Source organism: Talpa occidentalis, unplaced genomic scaffold (assembly GCF_014898055.3).
Source record: "Talpa occidentalis isolate TD23 unplaced genomic scaffold, MPIMG_talOcc4v2.1, whole genome shotgun sequence".
NCBI lineage: Eukaryota > Metazoa > Chordata > Mammalia > Eulipotyphla > Talpidae > Talpa > Talpa occidentalis.
In genome coordinates this window covers 15,867,301-15,876,315 of record NW_026555331.1, presented here as the reverse complement: position 1 = coordinate 15,876,315, position 9,015 = coordinate 15,867,301, and positions in this window count along the sequence as shown.

Here is a 9,015-nt window from a genome sequence, read left to right as displayed (position 1 = left end):
TCCTGCTTTCTTTTTTGGTCCATTTGCTTGTAGGATTGTTTTCCATCCTTTAACTTTGAGCCTATTTTTATCTTTTGTAGCTAAATGTGTTTCCTGGAGACAGCAAAAGGTTGGGTTTTGTTTCTTAATCCAGGCTGCAACTCTGTGTCTTTTTATTGAAGAGTTTAGTCCATTTACATTTAGAGTTAATATTGATATGTTAACATCTGTATTTGCCATTGTGTTTGTCTTTCCTTTGATTTTATTTATTTATTCTTTTAATAACTTTTTTTTTTTTGGCCTTCTTTCATTGTTATTCGTCCCTCTGAGGTTCTGGCTTTAGGACTCCTTGTAGTATTTTTTGGAGTGGGGGTTTAGTTGCAATGAAATTCCGGAGTTTCTGTTTGTCTGGGAAGGTCCATATTCTTTCTTCAAAGAGGAAGGAGAGCTTTGCGGGATATAGTATTCTTGGTTGGCATCTGTTTTCTTGGAGTCTGTTGACTATGTCCCTCCACTCTCTCCTTGCCCGTAGTGTTTCTTCGGAGAAGTCTGATGTCAGCCTGATTGGTTTTCCTTTGAATGTTATCTGTTTCTTCCCTCTTGCCAGCTTCATTATTTTTTCCTTGTCCTGGATTCTTGGGAGCTTTACTATTATGTGTCTTGCTGTATTTTTCCTTTCGTCGTGGAAGTTTGGTGTTCTTCTTGCTTCTTGTATATCAATTTTCAGCTCCTTCTTCACATTTGGGAAGTTCTCTTCAATTATCTCTTTGAATATTTTCTCTGTTCCTACATCTCTCTCCTCTCCTTCTGGTATTCCTATAACTCTTATATTTCCTTTCCTCATGGAGTCAGATAGTTCCCGAAGTCTTTCTTCGTTCTTTTTCCTTCGTACTTCTCTTTCCTTTTCTGTTTTGGTTCTTTTTATTTCTGTGTCTTCAAGATTACTTATTCGTTCTTCCATTTCATCTATTCTGCTTTCATTGCTTTTCCCAGAATTCTTTAGTTCTTCCATTAATTCTTTGATCTCCTGCATTTCTTTTACTTCCCTCTTTAGGGACTCAATTTCTTTCTTCTGACCATTGTTTTCCCTCTCTAGGGACTCAATTGCATTCTTCTGATCGTTGATTATTTTTCCCTTATCATTGTTTTCCTTTATGACTTCTGTCAGTTTTTTAATCACGGCAATTTTAAATTCTCTTTCTGGAAGGCTCAGAAATTCTTCCAAGTTATTGTCTTTGCAATCTGGGGGCTGGCTTTCTTTTTGTGGTGTGCTTTTTCTCTGGAGAGTTGCTAGGTTGCGTGTGGTTCTTCTCCTCCTACTGTCTGTTTTCTAATTTGCCGTATGCGTTGGGACACTGTGTTGTTGGGACTGGCCGGCATCTTGGGTGGGCTTCTCTGTTCCCCTCTGGTTCTTCCAGGAGTCATCTGTCAGTTTCAAGCAGCCTTTAATGGAGAAAGGTCCCTGTTCTAAAATGCCGATGTGGGGACACACTCCCCTGTGCGCCTGGTCTGCCCCGGCGGTGGGTTCCTGCTCCCCTCTGGGCTTGGACTGCAGGCCCGAGGGGGTCTGGCGTGGGCGAACTTCCCCCGCTCACCTCTGGCTCCTGAGGAAGCCTTCTGCAGGTAGTCTTTACTGAAGAAATGTCCCTGTTCTAAAATGGTGATGTGGGACACACTCCCTGCGCGTCTGGTTTCAGGTACACTCTTCTGCGCGCCTGGTCTGCCCCGGCTGTGGGTGCTCGCTCTCCCTGTGGGCTCAGACTACTTGTTCGAAGGAGCCAGGTGTGGGCTAACTCCCCAGCTGGCCACTAGCTCCTTCAGTAGCCTGTGCTGGGGTCAAGTCGCTAGGTGGCGCCAGAGATCTCTCCTAGAGCCCTTGGGGAGCTGATTTTCCACCCCGTGGAACAGGGAGCAGAGCGGGGATGGTAGGGTACACCTCAACGGCTTTGGGGTGCTGTGTCTGCCTTGTGCCCCACCGTCGTGGGGAACCCACGCCCCTAATTTCGTGCCCCGGGTCTCAGTTCCAAAGCCCTCAGTTCCAGGACGCGGGCTGTAGCCCAGATCAGTGGCGCGGGAATGGCGCCTTTTGAATCCCGCTCCCCTGCCTGGGCGCCTTGTTCCTGCTCACTCAGGGAGGGCCTCCGCCGTCTCCCCGCAAGCCTAGGTCGCAGGCGCGGGGACCTGGGCAGCTGCGATTCGGGTCTGGATCCGAGCCACTTTCCGCGCAAGCTTACCGGGCGGCCGGGGCTGTGTGCTGGTGCTGGTCTCCTCCTGGGGGGCGGGGCTCTCTTTAATGGCGCCTGGAGCTCACCTCCGCGGCGGATCCTGCAGGGTTCGCCTCAGCTCCCGTTCACGGGGTGTGGTGGCTGCAATAGTTCCTTTCCACTCACAGTCCCGCTTGCTGTGTCCGTTTTTCTTGTTGGCCGTTTTGGTTTGTTGTTTCCTCCTCTCTGCCGGTCGGAGAGTGCCGCCTCTGTGGGCGGGGGAGGGGAGCAGGGTTCTGCGCTTCCCTCCCTTCTAGTCCTCTTTTATGGCCACTTTCTTCTTCGGGCAGTTTGCTGGAGTCACCCGTTTATCTTCCGTGTCCCACTTCTCACTGGGACCTGCCGCTTTTCCTCCCTATTAACTTTTTTTTAATGGGAGATCTTACTCGCAGCGTCTCCTCACCGCCATGTTGCTCCGCCCCCTCTCTTGTTGTTTTCTTGATAGAGTATCTAATTCTGACTATTGAACTTAACTCAGGTAACGCTTATAACCTGAAGACAGTACACAAAGAAAAGGAAAAAAAAAAACAATAATTTTGAGTATTCTATAGAACAATTAGGTTCTGAAGAGAAGTAGGCTGATTTAATATTATAACCTAAAAATGTAAGAAAATTTCCAATAGTATTAGAAAATGTTTGTATCTCTATGTCATTGACAGGTAACCTTACAGGTGATTTTTTTTAAATCAAATCAATTATTGTTAACACTGTAGCCATACTTGCAAATGTGTTAAAAAGTCAGATAAAACTTTGGGTTTTATTTTGCTGGACATTGGTTGAACTGCTAGCTCTAACATTTGATAGTGGTATTGTCTTGAGCAAGTAACTTACCGTTTTCATGTTTAGTCTCTGGTTTTTGTAAAACTAACATGACAATAATAATCTATAATCCTTTAATCAGAACTTGGAGCCATATGTATTTTGAAATTTAGAAGAAAAGCAATTTTTATGTGTAAATTATTATTGTGGAAGTGGTTCCATATAATTTAGATACTCATTAGGCCCCTGTTGAAGCATTTTTTTATGCACCATGAATAATACAAATATGAATACAAACTATCTTTCCTACTCAGGGATTTATTATTCTCTGATGGATACAGATCACTAGAGTTCATTATTAAATTTCATTATACAATAATAAAATTCTATGGAAGCACAGAGGGAGCAAATGAACTCTGATAAAATAGAATAACTCATGAAAAATTAGAAAAGGGATGTATTTGGACTCATCAATTTCATTAATTTTCATGAATTCCCTTCACTATTCATTTTAGTCCACATTTTGTAGCTTCCTTTTTCTTTTATGAAAGCTGGTATAATACCTCCCTTATATGTCATCACAGATTCAAACCCCATGTGGATAGCCCTGAACGCCAGTGAACTTACTGGAAAGAGGGAGGCTTTCACTCAGACACATCAGAGTGAGTAAGACCCCCTTCCCCTGTGCGCTGGACTGGACAGTCAATGACGGGTAAGATCGGGGGCAGACTAAAGAAGGCACTGGCCAGCCTCATGTCTGTGACTCCTGACGACCTAAGACAGGCGCAGTCCCCGAGGGGCTTCATCATGATAAACTTTGGCGTTCAGATCAAACAAGGCACACATGCCTATAAGCCTAATTTAGGCAACAAGCCCGCAGTAATTAACCCCTCCTTTGATGGAAACAAGGCTGCTAAGGGCGTCACCTGCAAACAAGCCTGATGGAATTACCTACAAAGCAGTTTAACCATTAACCAGATAGACATTGTTTCAGAAATAGCAACAACTTAGCAACCTGTCTATAATCATACTACTTTTTCACTTACTTTGCTTTTTCTTTATATGTGTACAATCAGTTTCAGGAAATGCATGATAAAGAAAATAGTATGTGGCAATGGTAGTTTTATAATAATCATAATACTTCTCACATGAGACAACACCATAAAAATCAAAATGCTTAAGTAGAGAATATATTGCTCATGATCACTAAAAGTAAAAGGTGCCAGTAGGTAAATATCAATGCTTTCTGATAATTGAGGTCTTGGGAAACAAATCAAGAAAAGCTAGCTTAAAGAGTGCTGTTCTGTATAAGCAAAAATGATTGTGTAGATTCAGTACCTGGAGATCGTTTACTGTGCCATGTCATGGAACAGCGATCACATGAACATGAATAACAAAGTAGATGTCTTATGCCTTACAAAGCATTTTAGGCTGAGAAAGAATTAAATTGTATGAAATCATCTATTGTTGGAAAAGGTATAAAAGTGTATGATGATTTTGAGCAAATTACATTCAGATCTTCACTCTTGAAGTGTGTCTGTCTGTCATTTGTGTGTCTGTCTGTCATTTATGCGCCGATTCCTTGAGCATCCTCACAGTTTCTCAATCCTGAGACAGTCCTGCAAGCCTACCGCTGCGCTGGTCCGCGTCAGCCCTCAAGTGCTTTTTTGGCAGCTAAGTTTAGCTTCATTCTAAAACATCAAACACCATAATCAGTGGTGATATTAAACTTGAATGTTTGCAGGTATTTATTTATTAACTTTATAGTTCCTAATCATTTTATATGTTTTTCTTTTTGAATGATCTTTTGAAGATAGTTTTATTAAGGTATCATTTACATACTATTTCATTCATCTGTTTAAATATACAACTCAGTGATTTTTTAAGGAAATTTACAGGGTTGTTCAGCTGTCACCACAATTCAATCACAAAACATTTCCATCATGCTGAAAAGATAGATAATAGAAATTTTGAATGATAAAGATAAAGCAGTGCAAATATTTTATGTTACCAAACAAGCTAATAAATTTATTTTCACATCCTTAGGGGATTTGGGACAGCACTCCATTATAAAAATAGCAAAATTTCTCTAGTGAATCATATAAATGACACTAAAAAAATAGCCTATAAATAGTCTTATGTCAATTCATGGCAGATTTTGCTTTTGAAGGAGTTCAATTCATCCAGTGATTTATGAAACAATTCCAGTGCTCAGAGTTTCTTTGGTTTTGAAATTGCAGATAAAGTTGCAGACTTTTAATGCCTTAAAGGATCATTGGGAGAACATCTTTTCCAAGAGAAAAGGTAATAAAGTATAATATTTAGCACAGTACTATAGAAATAACTGACTCAATATCTCTCCATGTGTAGATGAGAGGTCTTTTTTTTTAAAAAAAGATTTATTTATGCATACAAGAACTGAGGTACAGGCCAGAGGTATGGGGGGCAGGGTGAGAGGATACACCAGAGACAGAGTTGGGGACAGCACAGGCAGATTGACTGAAATACACTGCTGAGGGGAGCAGCAGATGAGACAGGAGAGGTCTGCCCTGGCTGGGGATCAAATTCATGCCGTAGTGGCTGCGGATAGCTTCATAATGCCTATGCTTAACCTCTTGTGCTACCAGGGAGGCACTGAGAGAGCTCTTTTATCCTTATATTATTTAGGTCTAGCTTAACAAATTACCCCCAAAGTCCAGGTCTTAGCATCTGGAACAAAGTGGAAATTTAATATATATTTTTACTAATAAAATTATAGTTTCTTGGGCATTTGTACATATCAGGCATTATGCTAACCATTTTACGTACAGTTTCTATTTTAGGACTGACATCAACCCTATAGAAGCTATAGAAGATGGGCTAAAATTAGCCCAGACTCGGAAGCTTTGACTGAGATATGTCCTAGGACCCACTTATGGGGGAGCAGACTGTGCACTGTCTTTTAAAAGCTCTGGCATTCTCAAAGTGTGATGCATTCTGTAAAAGAATTTCAATCTAAAATGAAATTGAAGGATATAAAATGGAGAATCTCATGTATGTAGCCTCAGAAATACAAAGCTTAAGAATGGAGAGACTAATTTCCTGCTAATGCATGAGTCACAGAAGATCACATTTATCTCCTGACCAAAGAACATATGTTGAGAACATCTCACCATCCTGAAACCCATTAGCTTACTTCTTGGACTCTGGCTAGACTCCTCTTGGCACCTCTTGCCCACCCTAAACCCTCAATGGGCTTGTGTGTAGCTTGTTACAGGTTTCCCAAATTGTAGTTCCATTGCTATTCCTCAGTAAACTCAACTTCCAGCAATTCCAGCCTGTCTCAGTTTACTTTATTTAGATTGGCAATTCATTTATAATTTGTTTTGCAAAATTTTAATACAACTCACCATTTTCCCAATGTCAAATGTATTTTATGGAAATTGATATATTCAATAATGAATTAAAATTATCGCTTTAAATGAAATAAACATGTTTACTTTAAAGACTATTAAAAATTAGGAAGAGAACAATAATATTTCAAAAAATTAAAATACAACTATGCATTCATTTCCTTTAATGTAGAAATATTTTTCAGCAGTGTAATCAAAGAGTCTTTGCAAGGTCATTTTTATCATTAACCATTTATGTTATAATTGTTGTTTTAAAAAAGAAAATGACTATCATATTAAAAGCTCCTTTTTAAAATCCTTTAAAAACTTTTAAGTGCTTGTAAATTAAACATGAGTGTATAACGCAGCCTTCTTTTCATTCTGCCAGACTTCAAAATCAAAAGTACAGATAAGACTAAGTCCTCCCAAAAGGAAAAAAAAAAAAAAGGCACTCAGAAAGTTAGGGAGTTCATACACAGTCCAGTTAGCTTCTTTATTAAACCAATTCATATGCTCAATTTGCATGAGTGATTTCTGCAAAACGAAAGGGATAGGAACATGACAAAATTCTTGAGAACAGGTGAGGTGGATTCTTGGAACTGATCTGCATGTCTCTACAGCACTGCTTTTAAATCCCTATCTTCACTCTTAAAGCTGCGTCACCCCCACTCAATCCTGCTCCTTGTCTTAATTGCAAATCCCAGGAAACTAAACTGATTGTACAATTCCAGTAAGAGGCAATTAGAGTAAATCCTCAAATTAAGAATGTGAGAAGCAGCCCAGGTAAATGCTTTCACAAGTTACTGTCAACTCTAACAACATCAACCCAAGGAGATCCCATCAAATGGGACAGAAGCCTGCTATGTTCCCTACACTGGGAGATAAAAATGAAGATGACTCCGTTGGCAAGAAGTTCATAATCTGGGCCTCCTGGGTGGCGCAAGAGGTTAAGCACTGTTATATGGAGCAATACCCAGCCTCTGCAGGACGAGTTCGATCCCTGGCCAGGGAGATACCCACATGGTGCAGCAGACCTCTCCTGACTCACCTGCTGCTCCCCTCAGCGTGTCTTCGGTCTGTCTGCCTGTTCTGCTCCCCACTCTGTCTCTGGTGAATTCTCTCACCCTCCCACGCCTCTGATCTGTACCCCAGTTCATGTATAAATAAAAATAAATCTTAAAGAAAAAAAAAATTAAAAAAATTCTTAATCTGAGGAGATAACCCTGAGATTAATCACGTAATTAAATGCAGCGCTGCCAGGAGGTGTGCACGGATGATCATGGAGTAACAAAAGCTGAGGGGAGACACCCCTGCGGTTACTTGTGTTAGTGGCCTAGTTGCCATAGTAGGGGGAGGAGCACTAGCCAGACCTTGGGAGTGGGCGCCATTTTACCATCCCCTTTCTATGGGGCCTACATTTCAGCTGCCCTGATTACAGCAACCAGCATTGCGGAGCAGACTCCCTGAGAGGGCAGGGCTGCGGGGAACGCAGGTGCAGCTGATCCGTAAGGTTGATGTTTAAAATACTGAAGAAAGGTGCGCGGGCCTCTCTTGCTTGTTCAGCTTCAATATGCATGCACCCTGGTAAGGCTTTTCTCTTCCATGCTGGGTGGTTACATGCTCGCAGACCTCTCCTGACTTGCCTGCTGCTCCCCTCAGCAGTGTACTTCAGTCAGTCTGCCTGTTCTGTTCCCTACTCTGTCTCTGGTGAATCCTCTCACCCCCTCCCCCACACCTCTGGCCTTTACCCCAGCTTTTGTATGCATAAATAAATAAATCTTTTAAAAAGAAAAAAGATAGAGGAGGCCAGCCTGAATGTTAGGAGTGTAGTGTCTGTGATTAGACGTCCTAGGGGATACGGAACCAATACGTGGATTACTACCTGATATATTATAAGTTATACGTTTTAATAGACCTAGTTCATGTCATTCTTACAACACGTTTTTAAAGTTTCACAATCTCACTTTATAAATAAGGACATTATAAGGCTTGCTTGGTAATTTGAGACCAGCTGTATGAAGGCTGAAGTTTGAAATGGTCATGCTTCGCCCCTCCCTTTCATTGGTAACCTCTCAGTTCAAACATTTTGCTGAAGATTTGAAATGAGCATATCAGAAACCGTGGCAACCACAGAAACAATCCGAACACAACAAATGTATGTGGGATGAAAATGTATCCAAATACAGCGTAATTCAGGACAAGTAAATTAGAGGCCACTTCCTTGGGGGATTTAAGAGCTTAAGTGGAGGTTTGAATATGAGCTCCCAGGTAGACAAACTAGGATTTTTTGATTAACGGAAAAGAAGTTTCTCAGCAAAAGTTGGCCCTGAGTCATTTGACTGTCTGTAGAGAGCTATTCAATAAGTTACCCTCTCAACTTCAAGTTGGCAATTTGTCTACTGAAACTTAAGAATGACAATGATAATAATGGTTACTATTTATTGAACAGGAACCATGCCAAACATCATGTTAGAACCTTTCTGCGGGTTATCTGGAATCCTCTCATCAACCTTTCAAGGTGAGATTTATCTCTGTTCTATAGATGAGAAAACAACAACAACAACAAAACTGTGGCTCAGAGAATTTGAGCAACGTGTCTAATTTGCAAAAGATTAGTAGAGCCAGGATTTAACTCATCTTCT